The 16,657-nt window shown below is 36.3% G+C and overlaps 1 long non-coding RNA gene across 2 annotated transcripts; it reads right to left on the reverse strand.

Annotated features, from left to right (window-relative positions):
* Nucleotides 1-742: 742 nt before the first annotated feature.
* Nucleotides 743-16,522, reverse strand: LOC116422175. 2 transcript variants are annotated; one of them, XR_004232722.1, is made up of 3 exons: nt 16,481-16,522; nt 4,594-4,674; nt 743-1,757 (listed from the first exon to the last, which is right to left on the reverse strand). It is a non-coding gene; the product is annotated as an uncharacterized LOC116422175 (long non-coding RNA). The 2 variants fall into 2 exon arrangements; XR_004232721.1 differs by lacking the exon at nt 16,481-16,522 and adding an exon at nt 15,793-16,149.
* Between the last annotated feature and the right edge of the window lie 135 nt (nt 16,523-16,657).

Below are 16,657 nucleotides of genomic sequence, written 5' to 3' on the forward strand. Positions count from 1 at the left end.
TCTTGTAGATCCAACCTCCCTTGGAAGAGTACCTTCCTAACCACCTTTTCCATGCAAACTTCCTCAAATTATTCACTGGAAATTCTGTCCTTTCCCAAGCTCAGATTTCTTCTCTTTTTCACCTCTGTTCTTTTCCACTGGCATCTCCATGCTTGGAAAATCCATTCCTGAATCTTCTACTTCCTAACATTGTTCCTGGAGCTTTATGTAAGACTCAGCTCAGGAGTCGCCTCATACAAAAAGGCATAGCCTTGATTTTATGACCTTCCTAGTTTTTTTTTTTTTTTTTTTTTTAATGCTTTCTTCATCTCCCCAAATACATACATTTTAAATGATTAGTATATGCATTCTTTTGGAAATATAATCTCCTTCAGGACAAGATCCATCTTTTTGTTTGCTGTGCCCTTGTATCCCAGTGCTTAGCACGGCGCTTTTTCCATTAAAAAAATAAAAAATCACAGAAACTAAGATTTCATGGGTGTGGACTTTTAATCAGAAAATTCTCTCAATGTAGGTCAGCAGCTATTCTAAATCTCAGAGTCTTGGAGACTTGCCTGGGGCTTTCAGTGCTTTAGTAAGTTGCTCGATTTCACACATTCCTATGTCTTTGAGGTGGGATTTGCACCAGCTTTTTCCAAGTTCCTTCCTTCTTTTTCACCCATTACTTCACACCATCTTTCATTTAATAAATGATAAGTAGCTAAAAATACTACTATGGATTGAATTAAACTGAATTGAATTGAGCATATACCCACATCTTGAGTGTGCTTTATTAGGACTTTTTCTGGAAGAAAAGCCCCTTCTGGGCAGGGATATATGGACACAGGTACCTGAATATAGAATATGCACCTAAAAAGGTAGTTTATGAGAAGAGATTGAATATCAAAAGGTAAGAGAATTCTGGGAGAGCTTTTAGTAGGAGATGGACCTCAGCTGAGACTTTAAGGGAGCTGAATATTAATTACAAGAAGTGGGAGACTATGCCAGACATGGAGGATGGTCTGGTAAAGGCATATAAAACCTGTCAAATACAATGTCAATCACAACAGCAGCAGTGGCAGCAGCAACAACAACGACGATGATAATAGCAGCAATGTAAGGTGAGAAGAACTCCTTGACTACAGAACATTACACAGGAAGGTCTGATAAAAATGATCTTAAGTTACTTAGTCAGTCAAATAATGCTTATTAAGTGCTTTCTGTGAAACAGGCACTGTGCTCAGCTCTGAGAATACAAGGAAAGGCAAAAACAGAAGTTCTGCCTACAAGGAGCTTGTGGTCTAATGGGAGAGACAGCATGCCTTAAACTATGTACATATGAAAGTTGTACACTGTTAATGGGAGATAGTTTCCAAGGAAAGGCAGTAGAAGTTTAGGGAAGGGATAGAAAAGGTCCCCTGCAGGACATAGGATTGGGGAAGAATCTTGAAAGAAGCTAGGAGGCAGTGTACTAGATGCATTATTCTGGGCAAGAATAAGAGAGAAGGAAAAGGAAGGAGATGGAGACTTGAATGCCATATTCAAGGGACAGTAATGAGGTCAAAAGTTGGATCCCATAAAGAACTCGGATTGGTCATAAAGTCTAAAAGGACTTGAAAGGTAAGAGTTTGTTGAGTAAGAGAGTGATTATTCAGACAAACTTTCTGGAAATCAGCTGGGCTACAGGGATGGAGTAGAGAGAGATGAATCAGAGAAAAGTTCTTAGGAAGTTTTTCAGTAGTTCAAGGTGCAAGGCAAGCAGGAACTCAGGATGTTGGCTAGAAGGAAAAGAGAAAAGGAGATAAATGAGACACTGGGAAAGTACAAAACAACTGACTTGGAGAACTACTTGTATATGCAGGATGAATAGGAATAAGAAATAAAGAATGATACTTCATTTTAGCATAATTAAAGAAGCAAACACTAGTAATTCTGTATTTCTTCAGCTCTACTGGTCAATGTCTTCACTCTAAGGATCTCTTTTAAGTCTTCCAGAATGCAATCTCATCCCTCATTGCCCTTTTACTTTCCCTGGACACCAACTCAGACACTTTAGAATCATCAAAAGTTCTAAATAAAAAAGGAACTTTTAAAGTTGTTTAGACTCAAAATCCCATAATTTTAGGATTAGAATTGTTTATATCTTTTAGCATTTCCTATAACTACTGAATTTTTGTTAAATTTTAATTTGTAAACTGTTATTAATAACCTGCATAGAACTCTCTCACCTCTTATTGCCCCATGTCAAAATTATATGTCTAATATTCCTGCCTGTGAGATTGGAATTACTCTGAGGACAAGTACCAAATAATTTTATTTTTTTTTCTTTTTTTACTCATTTGATTTCTCCTTTTGCCTTTACCCAGAGTTTGGCTTGTGACAGATGCTAAATAATCATCGTCAAATAAAATAATAGATGAAAGGATTAATTAATGGATTCATAGATGAATGCTCTGTTTCCCCTAATAAATAACTGACATTCATTCCCTGTAATGTATGTGGTCAATATTAGTCCTTACAGAACAGATTCCTTTTGATTCCATTTTGGTGTTTTTCCTTGAGTAGCAGCATACAAATATTGAACGTATGACATGTTGTTCCCAAGCCTAGCTTCCTGATTGTATTAGCTCTTTTCTCCATCACCTGGGACCTCTGAATCTGAACACGAGATTGCAAATAGAGGAAGCTGAGTCGTTGTTCAGTCATTTTAGTCAGAAAAGACTATTCATGACCCAATTTGGAATTTTTTTCTGCAAAGATACTGGAGGTGCTTAACATTTTCCTCTCTAGCTCATTTTATGAATATGGAAACTATAACAAAAAGAGATAAATTACTTTTCCAGGGTCACTCAGCTTGTAAGAGAACTCAGATCCTCCTGACTCCAGAGCTGGTACTTTATCTACTGTGCCATCTCATTGTCCAGTAAATTGAGGAGCCCATGTGGAGAGGCCCAAACTGGTTGACTCAGGGATTGACTTGAGATCCTTATTTGAGATGCTCTAGGCAAAAATGGAGAGCCCCGATCAGCCCATCTGCACAAAGAAGCCAATTTCATTCTAAAAAAGATGAGGTGGGTGGAATGAAAAGTCCCATTTGTAGATAATTCTCGGTCCCTGAAGCCAAAACTACACTTCAAAGAAACTGCCAAGAGTCTGAGCTTCAAAGGATCCCTGCAGGGTCAATTAGCAAGCAGAAAGGGTTATCTAAGTAGTCACTAATGGCAGTTAAACTCCTGTATAGTGTAATGAGAACTGACAGTCCCAAAGCATTCTGGCTGTTTAAATAAGTAGTAGGGTTTACACAGCAGACTGTGGGTGCCACTGAGGGGTAAATTCAGAAGCAGAAGCTTAGGGCACTAGGACAAATTTCCATCAGTGAGAACAGTTGTCTCACGGGAGTGACAACAGAGCCACGATCCCAATTTTTCGAGATGCATAGTATGATGAAATGCTATTGGGTCAAGTCTCACTGAAGGCCTTTTAGGAAATACTGGGTGAACATTTGTCAATTAAAAAAGAAGATATTCTTGGAGATTCCAGAATAGACTAAATTGCTGCATTAGGACCTAAAATTTCCAATTCTAAAATGTTGTTTTGTCTTTCAATATCATGACTCTTTCCTTCCCCTATTGGAACCCAACTCAAAATATATCTTGGAAATCGGGCAAAATCAAATTAAATATTTTTGGTTTTCTTTTGTTCAGCACTTTAGTAGATCCCAACTAGTCATAACAATGGACATTGATATAGTGCTCTTTAAAGCGCCAAGAGTTTCATAAATGCTATCTCTGATCCAGCAATCTTGGAAAACAGATTCTATTATTTTCCCTGTTTTAACAGATGAGGAAACTGAGACAGATAGGGCTTAAGTAACTTCCTCAGGGTCACATAGCTGGGAAGTATCTGAAACAAGATTTGACTCAAGACTTCCTCACACTAACACCAAAACTTCTTGTCCTCTACCATCTGCCATTTACCTCAGAGATTATAATATCAATCTATGTGTGTATATACATTTTATATATATTTAAATATATTATATAAAATACATATGTTTTGTATATTATACCTACATATATATGCAGACACACACACATATATATGTCATGTATGTTTGTGTATGTGTGTGTGTGTGAATTTGGGGAAAATAGTCCAATAAAGGTTGTTTTTCTACTGAATCCATTGTTCTCTTATTTCCCTTAGAGAACTTTAAAGAGAGAGACAGAGGTTCCTAGTGATTCTTTGAAACATCATTCCGGAGTCCAACATACAATTCTGGGTAATCAGTTAATATTTATTAAGTACTTCCAATGTTTTAGGCTCTGTGTTAAGCATTGGGGATACAAAGAAAGGTAAGACAACTTCTGTGCTCAGAGAGCTCACAATCCACTAAGAGAAACAATGTGCAAACAATTATGAACAAACAAGCTATAGACAAAGAATGGATAGAATTAAAATAGAAAAATTACAAGGTCAGGTTTATAAATGCAGAAGGTCTTTGTTTGGGTCCATGTGAATAAAACAGACTTCTGAGGGCCCTCCCTCATTTGAGATTGCATTATTAAACAAAACAAAACAAAACAAAAAAAATGGACAAAATCCCAGGGTTCTTACCTGGGAATTCTTAGCTGGTAGATCTGGTTAGATTAGAGACCGGCATCATTTATTTCTCTGTTCTTGTTAAGAAAACTTTACCTATGAAAACATTTATTTTGAGTTTGGTTAAGCCCTTAAAAAAAAAAAAAAACTGATTATGGGATCATAAGAGGAAAGCTCTGGATAATCCCTAAAATAGTTGGTCTGTCAATGGTGAATAAATGCACAAAAAATATGCAGAAATGCACCAACTTGGCATTTCTTTTTTCAAGGGAAAAGTCAGTTCCAACTTCCGCCTTTTGTGGCTTTCAAAGTGCTGAAATAGATGACTGGGAACCAGGAACTAAATGCTGGATAATAATATTTAATAGTACTTCTTAAGAAACCTAGGGTGCATTGAGTTTGTGAGTGTCTGCAGTTGAGATTTAACAACTGTGTCATTCCTTTTTTATGGACACCTCAAGACCTTTTGGAGAGAGTCTGGAGGGAGTCAAATGGCATTGTGAAGGGCATCTAGTGCATGATTTATGAAGGGTAGTGGAAGAAATTGAGAGCATTTAAACTGGAGAAGAAAAACTCGGGGCTATAGGAGAGCTGGCTTCAAGAACTTAAAAGACAGAAATATGAAAAAAAAAATTGTCCTACGTGGTCCCCAAAAGTAAACCTAATAGAGAATAGACCATTTTAAACTTGATTAGGCAGGGGGAAGGTTGATCATACTGATTAGACCTGAAAATAGAATGGGCCAGATATTTGGATCTTCCCTTACCTGGAGGCCTTTAACCAAAGGCTGAATGTTGGGTGTTGTGGATGATTTTATTTTGAATACCCATTGGGTTCAGTGATCACTGAGATGTGTTATAATTCTGAAATTCTATAAAGAAATAAGGGCAGAGACTAAGGCTTGGCACGAGGTCATGCAGGGGTAGGCTGGTGGCAAAGTTATAATTAGGGATTGACTGGAGATCCGGTAAACCTCTCTCTAAGCTAGGATATTCCAGCCCATTTAAATAATGATAGTGTTTGCACTGGTTCTTTGGCTCTGGGTCAGAAGGTCACAGTTTCATCAAATTTAAAGCATGAAAGGATCTCAGAGATCACCCAAGATCTCTGATACCATCTGATCCTTCATTTTCTATATCTTACCCAGCTTTGAGAAAAAAAAACTTTAATGAAAACACGGTGTCCCTTATCAAGATGAATAATTCACTTTTTTTTTTCAACTGAGGTGAACAAGGTGACCCCCCCAAAGGGAAAACTTAATGGGTTGCATTTTCAAATGGCCAGTACCTTTTTTTTTTCGTTTTAATTATAGAAAACAATAAACAATTGCTGATATTTGTAAGATCAACATTAATTTTCAGAGTAAACAGCAATAACAAAACATTTGGAAATCCATCTCTACAAAGTGACCGACTAGAAGTAAGAATACAAGCCATCATGTTGGACACTAGTCAAGGATTCTAAGCCATCATGTCCTCCCTTTCACTCTGGCTTAGCTGACTCTTTCAAGGCAAATATTGTCAAGAGTTCCCAAAGCACATGTATTGGACTGGAATCAAGGTCATGAAGGAGCACAATCTTTGAAACATCCTTCTTGGAAAATGAAGAGTTACCCTTTAGCTCATTTCATTATTGACTCAGGAAGGTGTCAGTCACCCTTGCCTACAAGAGTTAACACTTAAGACAGACCTGACCTGTTTGTGGGACAGTCACATAATATTTACTTTATTAATCTCAATTCAATTTAATGGCCCTGGGGAATGCATCAGGAATTGCAGTTAGGCTGGGAGTAAATTCAAACCTTTCCCCAAAGTGATGAGAATTCTCCAATTGTAGGACAACATAAAATTCTGCTGATGGACACTAAGATATTTACCTATCATGTATACTTATTGTGTATCTAATTTATATTTTAATGTACTTAACATCTACTGGTCATCCTGCCATCTGGGGGAGGGGGGGGGTAAGAGGTGAAAAATTGGAACAAGAGGTTTGGCAATTGTTAATGCTGTAAAGTTACCCATGCATATATCCTGTAAATAAAGGCTATTAAATTAAAAAAAAAAAAAGATATTTACCTATGCTTTACTCTCCCTTTAAGGGAGGGAGGGAGAGAGAGAGAGAGAGAGAGAGAGAGAGAGAGAGAGAGACAGAGACAGAGACAGAGAGACAGAGAAATAATGACCTCTGGTCCAACAGAGAACTCAATCACTTTGGGGAAGCATTTCAAAGCAGTAAAAGCAATAGAACTAGGACTACCAATAATTCAACCCCAAATTGAACTTCTCTCTCTTTGTTTCTCTGTCTCTCTGTCTCTGTCTTTCTGTCTCTCTCTCTGTCTCTCTCTCTGTGTCTCTTTCTCTGTCTCTTTCTGTCTCTCTGTCTCTGTCTCTGTCTCTCTCTCTGTCTCTTTCTCTGTCTCTCTCTATCTCTCTGTCTCTCTCGGTCTCTCTGTGTGTGTCCCTCTTGCTCTCTGTCTGTCTGTCTCTCTCTCTCTGTGTCTCTGTCTCTCTCTCACTCTGTCTCTCTCTCTCTCTCTCTCTCCCTCTCTCCCTTTCTCTCTCCTTTCTTTCTTCTTTCTTTCTTTCTCCCTTTCTCTTTCATTCTTTCTTCTTTTATTTCTTTTTTTCTTCTTTTCTTCCTTCCTTCCTTTCTTTCTTTTTCTTTCTTTCTTTCCTTCTTTCTTTCTTTCTTTCCTTCTTCCTTCCTTTCCTTCTTTCTTTCTTTCTTTCCTTCTTCCTTCCTTTCCTTCTTTCTTTCCTTCTTCCTTCCTTTCCTTCCTTCCTTCTTTCTTTCTTTCTTTCTTTCTTTCTTCTTACCTTCATTTTTCCCTTGTTCCTTCCAGCTTTCCTTCCTAGCTACCTTTCTTTTTCCCTCTTTCCTTCCATCTTTCCTTCCCCCTTCTCTTTGCTTCCCTTTCTTTGTCTCTCTTTCCCTGTTTCTGTGTCTCTGAATGCAAGCATGAGGCAGCTAGCTTAACCACTGTAGAATCAGTGAAAACATCTCCAGTACATCAATATTAGCCAAAAAGATGACAAGGATGAAATTTGTCTTACACTGTTCCCACAGGACGTTGATGTGTTTGGTGAGGTCACAACATTTTGTAATGATTCTTTCTTTGCCCTCTGGAGATTCTGAGAACTCAGCCTGGTGACATTGATTAAAAACAGTTCTTAAATTTGTTTTCTGAATCAATCATATGCCTGAGTAATTTTGTCTGTAATTGCAATGCATTTGTTCGATTCTTAAGGAAAGTTTGAGATCCGGGATTATTTACACAAGACAGTAAACTTTTGACATGGAATTCTCATCAGGTTATGTACTTCTGGTATTCAGTAGGTGATGCATGTTTACAGCCTGCCACGATGTTTAACGTTGTTTCTTTGATTCTTTGCATAATCTATACTCATCTATATCTGGGGGTGCTTAAGGATAATTTTCTCCAATTTCTAGTGGCTATGTTGCTATGATAATTATTACAATGTTTTATCTCTTCCTCATATTTTAAAAGGGACTTAAATAGAAATGGCTTGGTACAAATCACTATCCTTTATACTTAGTGTTCTGTGGCCTGCTGTACAAAGGAGGCAATATTTTTGACTGTGATAATACAGTTTATAATTTAAGTTTTTGGGGGCTGTTTTAGTTTGTATATTCAATATGTAACTTATTGGAAGAGTATGGAACTTATTGGAAGAGCTTCCTGGGCTCCTCACTTTAAAATTACAACTACAATTTCAATTGTAATTGTGCAGTTATATGATATGGAAGTTATGGAAGGTTCTTAACCAATGTTTACTTTGAATAGCATGAAGTAGTTATAAAATATCATAATTAATAATATCTTCCCTTTGGAATCCATAAGGTTTTAGCCCTGCTTCAGAGAAGATGGCGCAGCCAGAGCCATTGGTACTTAATAGTTAGATAGATAGAGAAAATGTACAATTCCAGGGGATACCAAAGAGAGATTTTTTTTTTCAAAACATCTCTATGAAAATCATGTTGCAAAAGAAAGCATAGCTACCCACCCAACAACAACAAAAAATCAAATAAAATGAAGTAAAAAAAATATATGTTTCAGTTTGTATTCAGAGACAATCAGTTTTTTCTCCAGGACAGAATCTTTCATCATAAGTCTTTCATAGTAGTTTTAGATTATTGTATTGCTGAGAATAGCACAGTCATTCTTAGCTGATCCTCCCACAGAATTGTTATTACTTTGTAAATAGTCCATTTCATTTTCCATTAAGTCATGGAGGACTTCCCAGATATTTCTGAGATTATTCTGTTCATCATTTCTTATAGAACAATATATTACATCATAATCCTATACCACAATTTATTCAGCCATTCCCCAAGAGATGAGCATCCCTGCAATTTCTTGTATAGTCTGCTCTTAATCTCTTATCCTTCTGTTAATTCCCTACCATTTTTGTCTTTTCTCATGCCCATTTTTGCATGAAACATTTCCTTGATAGCTTTAATTTTTTTTAAGAGAGATATGTTGTCTTTCCCTTTTATTGTGTTCTATGTCTTTGATTTGCTCATTAAAAAAAAAAAAGCTTTTTATAGGTTTTTCATAGGAGGGAATGAGGGGGAAGGAAAATGAACAAACTTGATTCTCATCAGAATACAAACACACTAAATATGGATACGGAAATCTATTTTGCCCTCCAGGAAAGTAGGAGGGGAAGGGGAGATGAGAAGGGAGAAGCATGAAAAAAGAGAGGATATATTAGGGGAGCAGGTGGTCAGAAGCAAAACACTTTTTGAGGACAGACAAGGTGAAAAGAGAGAGGAATAAACATGAGGGAATCACTGGTAGAAATAGTAATTGTGAAAAGAAAAGAATTTTGAAGCAAGTTTGTCTGATTAGGCCTGATTTCTCAAATGTACAGAGAATGAGTCAAATTTATATGTATTTTCACATACACACACACACACACACACACATATATATGTATATATACACACATACATATTTATAATAATGGTATGATTACTGAGCTAGAGCCAGATATCATAGAGAATGGGCCTTAGGAAGCCTATCTAACAATATGGCTAGTGGAGGTGATAGAAGTCCAGCTGAATTAGTTAAAATCCTAAAAAGATGGTGTTGGTAAAGTACTGCAATCAATTTGCCAGAAATTTTTGAAAACTCAGCAGTAACTGATTTTTTTGAGAAAGAACAATTTGCATCCCGATCGAAAAGACAATGCCAAAGAATAAATTCCAATTAGTAAACAATTGTGCTCTTTTCACATATAAGAAAAGTTTTGTGCTTAGGATTCTGCAAGCTAGACTTTGGCAATAGGTGAACAAAAATTACCAGAAGTGAAGGTCGGCTTGTGAAGAGATAAAGGAACTAGAAACCAGATTGCCAAATTACCTGTATTATGGAGAAAGCAAGGGAGTTCCAAAAATCAAACCAACCAAACAAACAAACAAAAAAAAAAAAAAAAAAAAAAAAAAAAAACACTTCTGCATCATCGACTATACTAAGCTTTTTACTGTGTGGAGGTGATAAGTCCTCAAAGACACAGAAGTACCATATAATCTTTCTTGTCTCTTATGGAACTAGTATGTGGGTCAAAAAGCAAGTTTGAGACAAACATGAAATAACTGATTGGTTTATGATTGGGAAAGGAATACAAAAAAAGGTGTGAATTGTCACCTTGGTTATTTGACTCATGTGCAGAATCATGGAAATGTCAAGTTGAATGAATCAAAAGCAAAAAATTAAGTGTGCCAGGAGAAATATAAACAACTTTAGATATGCAGGTGATATTATTCTGAGATAGAAAGTGAAAAAGGATTAAGAGAGCACTTAATAAAAGTAAAAGAGAAGAATATAAAAACTGGCTTGAAGCTTAAAATTAAAACAAACAAACAAATAAACAAACAAACAAGATAATGGCAACTGGTTCCAAAACTTCCTTATAAAGAAAGAGAGAAAAAAATGAAACTAGTGTCAGATTTTATATTTTGGGGCTCAAAGATTACTGCAGATGTTGATTGTAGCCATGAAATTAGGAGATGCTTGCTTTTTATCAGCACAAAATTATTTTAATGACCGCTGCTTTATAATATAATTTTAGATCTCGTACAGCTAACTAAACTAACTTTATTTGCATTTTTTCATTAATTCCCTTGACATGATAGAGAGTATTTTCAAGAATTTTTCTGGCTCCAGATATTGTGCTAAGTGTTGGAGGTGCAAACAAAAGCAAGAAAACATTCTGCCCCCAAGAATTTTCTGTGCAACAGAGGGAAAGCAATACATACCAGTATGCTAAAAAATAAAAAAAGGGTGGGGGAGTGGGATGCAGCAGTGTGATATGTAGAACAAGTAACAAAGAAATATAGAGAAGTGGTCCTCAGCAAAATAAATAAAAAGCTGACCTCTAAGGACTGAGGGAACAACATTTAGAGCTCAGATTCTAGGAGGGTGTCATGTATTTTTTTTACGCGATTCTCCCACCTTGGTCAAGCTTCATAAACTGAAATTGCAAGTTCAGATTTGTCTTCAAAATAACTTGGAATGGAAAATTCATTAGGGACAGGGATAATCCATAGAAGGCAATACATAGTGAAATTTCTAGGGCAGATTAGAAAGGAAGTTAGTAGGCTTGTATTGGAAAAATAAAATACAGTTACTGCAATTCTGTGATTGTCGGAAGTGCTCTCTAAATCCCCATATTTGGAGGTAAAGAATTGGTTGCACCACTTTAGTTAATGTATTTGACCTCATGCTCATTCTGGTTCATCTTCACTTGAAGTCTTCCCTGAAGTTTTCTAGACAAAGCCTGGAAGACCTACATCTTCTTACATTTCTTCTCTTTGTCATGGCAATTTCTCCCCCCACAACAGCTTCACATTGGAAAGATTTAGGTGAATTTGACCCATTATTTCAAACCATTCACTTAACAAATTTGTAGTTCTCAAAGAACTTTTTTTAAAAATTTCAATTGTCTTGAATTGGTCAATTGTGTTGTTTTTGATACAATATCTTCTTTAAGATTCTAGTACAAATTCTTCTGTGTAGAAAGGTTCTTATTAGTCCCACTCAGCTCCTGACATTGTAATTATTTAAAACAATGAAGATCAGGTACAGGGCAAGTATGATTTATTTTAGGAGAAAAATGACTCCCTTTAGAATTACAGTACTTGCATTGGAATTAAAGTTCCATCTGGGCCTGAAGATTTTTTTTTTTCCCTTAAGTAGTTCATTGAACTATCAATGAACTATAGCTTGTTCAATACTTTTCTTCTACTTCTTTTATATGATCTTTTTTTATTCAAGACCACACTTTATATTTAATCTACATATTAACATTTGCTATACTACTTTCATAAGTTTATAATATCAGCAAAACAGTAAATCCAATTCTAACTTGTGACATATCTTGAGTACCAAGGCAGAAATTTGAAACTTTACCAGTTGGTTCTACTCTCACTAGCCTATCAAGAGTTTGATTCTTGGTTGTAATCCTAGTTCCATTGCTCTCCAGAATATCCTATTCCAAGCCCTCTGATCCTTTAATGTAAAAACTGCTAAATCTTGTGTTATTCTGACTGTGGCTCCACGATACTTGAATTGTTTCTTTCTGGATGTTTACAATATTTTCTCCTTGATCTGGGAGTTCAAAATTTTGGCTATAATGTTCTTGGGAGTTTTAATTTTGGGATCTCTTTCAAGTAGTAATCACTCAAATCTTTCAATTTCTATTTTACTCTCTGATTCTAGAATGCAGGACAATTTTCCTTGATAATTTCTTGAAAGATGATTTCCAGACTCTTTTTTTTTTAATGGCTTTAAGGTAGACCAATAATTTTAAAATTATCTCTCCTGGATCTATTTTCCAGGTCAGTTGTTTTTCCAATGAAATTTTCACATTTATTCCTATTTTTTTCATTTTTTGGATTTGCTTTATTTTATCTTGATTTCTCATAAAATTATTAGCTTTCATTTGTTCAATTCTAATTTTTAAGAAATCATTTTCCTCACTGAGCTTTTGTACCTCTTTCCCCAATTGACTATTTTTGCTTTTTAAGACATTCTTTTCCTCATTAGCTTTTTGTATTTCCTTTTGTACCTCTTTCAATTCTTTCCCTAATTTCCCTCTCTCTCTTACTTGATTTTCAAAGTCCCTTTTGAGCTCTTACATGTTCTGAACCCAAGTCTTACTTTTCTTAGAGGTTCTGGATGTAGGAGCTTTGACTTTGTTATCATCTTCTGATACTTCTTGTGGCCATATTAACTTTCAATGGTCAGAAACATTTTTTGTTTTGTTTTGTTTTCTGCTCATTTTCCTAGACTATTACTCTTAATTCTTTGTTGAAGTACATCTCTGTTTTCAAGGTGGAGAGTGAACTGTCCCAAGCTTCATGGCTTCTGTGCAGAAATTTTCAAAAATCCTTCTATGAATCTGACCACAAGCACTTTTTTTTTTTTTGGCCCTGGAGTTATTAGGTGTGTCCCCACTCTACTGTATTTGTAAGATATAATGTGCTGACCCTGAATTAAGGATCTGCTGATTGGGGCTGTGTTAGGATTGCACACTGGAATTCCACCTCATTACCACAACCCCTCTTCACTGACCTTCCAAGTCCACTGATCTCCCTGGTGTCCCTGGGCCAAGAGGTCCAAAAGTCTCTAACACAGCTGTTGATTCAGAGATCCCACCTCACTGATGCTGGGGTCTAGCAGGAAATTGCCTTTGGCTGGAAAACATTCTACTCCATTTTTAAAGGGATGTTGTGAATGTTTAAAATTAGTTTAGAGTCATTATTTAGAGGAATTTGCAGCAGTCGGGATAGAGATTGGGCAAATTCCTGCCTTTACTTCGCCATCTTGGTTCCCTTTCTTATATGATTCTAAAAATCTTTTTTGAGATCATGCAAGTATTTTTTTTTGCCTCGATATTAATTCTTCTTCTCCTTTAAGACTTCACTTCTAGGCATTTTGGTAATGTTTCCTCTTTTATGTTTCTGTTTTGATTTTCCTTATCACTATAATAATTGTCTATGATCACAGCTCTTTTTCTGTGTTTTTTTAAACTCATTTTACCTATTTTATAACATAAAGTTAAGCCGTACTCCTGAGGCACAGGGAGCAATGTCCCAAGTTTTTTGCACTGGTGGAGCCAGAGGTCTGAACACTGATTTTTTTGTGTTGGGACCTCAGATACTGGTGGCTTGCCCACGGTGATGAGGTGGCCCAGCCTAGTTGCACTATTTCCACAATGGGGCTGTAGGTTTCATAGCTGGCCTGCTGTGCCATTGGCCTGGGAACTGAGCTAGACCTGAGTGGTCTCAATTGCTGATCTGTGCTAAGGCTAAGGATTTCCCAGTAACTTGTCCAGAAACTCTCTGGATTGTGTTTTGTGCTTCCCTTTTACCTTTCCAGAAGTCATCTTAAGTTATCTTTAGCTAGAAAATTGTTTCCCTCCATTTTTTTCTGGGTTCTTTCGCACCAGAATCTGTTTAATGGTTTGAGTTAGCATTGTTCCTGAGGAAAACTGGGGAGAGCTTAGGCAATTTTCTGCCTTCTCTCTCCAACTTGGTTCCATCACCCTGAAATTATCATTTATATCTCCTTTTTTTTAATTGAAAAAAGGGACCTTCAAAAGTGAAGATGCTGGCCCAAGGTGACCTGCCTAGAAAAGGTCAGAGCCAGGACTAGAACAGCGGATAAGAGAGTTTCTGGCTTTCAGCCTAGCACTCTTCACACACTTATTCCTACATGCTCTGATTACCATTAAACTATTTCTCTCAAGGAAGTGTGAAGAAGCTCCTACTTATTTTAAACCTGTGTTGAATGGAAAGAAACCTTTGCAAAAGCAGCTGGTAGGGTAGGTATGACACTGTCTCAGCAGCCGTCCTCCAAGTTCATGATGTTTTTGACATTCTGTAACCAGAAATATAGGGATGATGTAAACCTCCCATGATGCATTCTCAAGCACTGAGATACTGTTAATTCCAGGAGTCAGGGAATATCATTGGCTGGGGTGGGGAAAACTCAGGGCCAATGGACTGCCTCAGAGTCAGCAGAGATGCTTAGTTACTGCCCTTAAAGTGCCAGCATGCTTGGATCCCCATCCTGTTTGCAGTAACACTAGAAAGGCAGTTTGAATTTGCCACTAGATACTTTACTAAAATATCCCAAGGAAGAAGGATACAGTTTAAAGTGATTTATAACCTTTGCGTCTTTTTATTCTGGGAAATGGGTTCTGTCCTTTATAGACCAAAAGATAAGAGACAGATTAATATAGTGGACAGTTGTCTTTAGAGATCAAATCAACTGATAATCTAATTCTGTGATTTTCTATCTTATTTACTTCAAGTTAATTAATCTCTTTTAGTCTTTGGTTTCACCCCACAATATGAAAGTTGGCTTGAATAGTATCTTAGAACCCTTGAAGGTTTAAATCTATGAGTCTGTAGCCCACAGGCCGTGGACAGGAAGGTAGAAAATAATGTTTTCATCTAATCTGATTTTCAATATTTATACATACCAGCACAAACATATACACACATTTTCATTACAGATCCACATGTATATACATACATACATATACTTATATGTGTGTGTGTGTTTATATCTTATATGGGAATTTGATTTTAGCTTTTTCAAGATGGTTTCTTTTTAAATTTTGATAATTTTTTTCAAAGTACTTGCAAAGATAGCTTTCAACGTTCATCCTTACAAAACCTTGTGTTCCAAATTTTTCTCCCTCCATTCCCCCACCCCTTCCCCTAAGCAGCAAATAATCTAATAGATATTTAACATATGCAATTCTTGGAAATATATTTCCACATATAGAATGCTACACATGAAAAATCAGATTAAAAATGAAAAAAAAATGAGAAAGGAAAAAAGCAAACAAACAACAAAACAGGTAAAAATACTCTGTTGTTATCCACATGGCAGATGTGCATCTTCCCGCAACATACGTCTATTGAAATTGGCCTAATTCACCTCATTGTTGAAAAGAGCCAAGGATGCTTTCTATAACTAACTCTATGCTTTTAAGACTTTTCCAATGTTAAGGGAATTTCCAGATCTAAAGTCCTATTTCTATTCTTATCATGATCATTCTGGGTTAGTCTATTTTGGATGAGAAGACAAGAAGGATTTCTAAGAATTATTTTGTCTTCTTTTAGATGGAGAAAATGAAAGCATCTGTGTAAAAAAGAGAAAGTTTCATTTACCTGGAAGATAACTTCATATGGAAGAGCTCCACTCTTCCCCCATCCCCTATTCAGACTTCCTCTGTAGGGCAGGAAATTTTAGATTTAGGTCTTTACAAAACAGTCCTCTTTGACATTGTGTTTATGATTCCAGAGTTTTAGAATTTTTCATTTTGCATTGGATTGCTATCCTCCAATTAAGTCCATATCTCATTCAAGCTCCTCCAAACCAATGGGTTGTAACTTATTATTTCCTTAAAAGAATTTTAAATTCCAAATCAAAGCTAAAATCATTTACAAGTGCATGTTACAGATGTGTTATTGCAAAGTAGAAAGTAAGAGTCTTTTTAAATTTTTTCCACTGTATTTTCCATAAAGATTCTCTCTCCCACATCAAGTTGACCTTTATTTAGGAAAAGTTCCTATAATCCCAGTCCTGAGATCTTCTTCTCTGTCACCACACTCTAAGTTGTCAGTGATCTCTAAACAAACTTTTCAGTACTTGGAAGTATCATGGTTCCCAAAGGAAATCCCCCCCTAACATTTTCCCCACTTGAATCATCATCTCATAATTCATACAATGATCTGTTAAGATATTATTACATTGCTTTTTGTGACAGTGAAGTTTGCAATTTAACTAAATTTAAAGCTTTTTTTTTACATTTGGAAAATACAATCTATACATACATATATATATGAATAGATACACCTGTCTCTGTCTCTCTCTCTCTGTCTCTTTCTCCTCGCTTCCTTCCTTCCTCTTTCCATCTCTGTCTCTTTTTCTTTCTCTCTGCCTCTGTCTCTCAGAGACTATCTTGACCACTGTGTACCTGAAACAATGCCCCACCATTACCTAGGCAACAAATGGTCATTCGGCTGCCTGTGA

Source organism: Sarcophilus harrisii, chromosome 3 (genome assembly GCF_902635505.1).
Source record: "Sarcophilus harrisii chromosome 3, mSarHar1.11, whole genome shotgun sequence".
NCBI classification, from domain to species: Eukaryota; Metazoa; Chordata; class Mammalia; order Dasyuromorphia; family Dasyuridae; genus Sarcophilus; species Sarcophilus harrisii.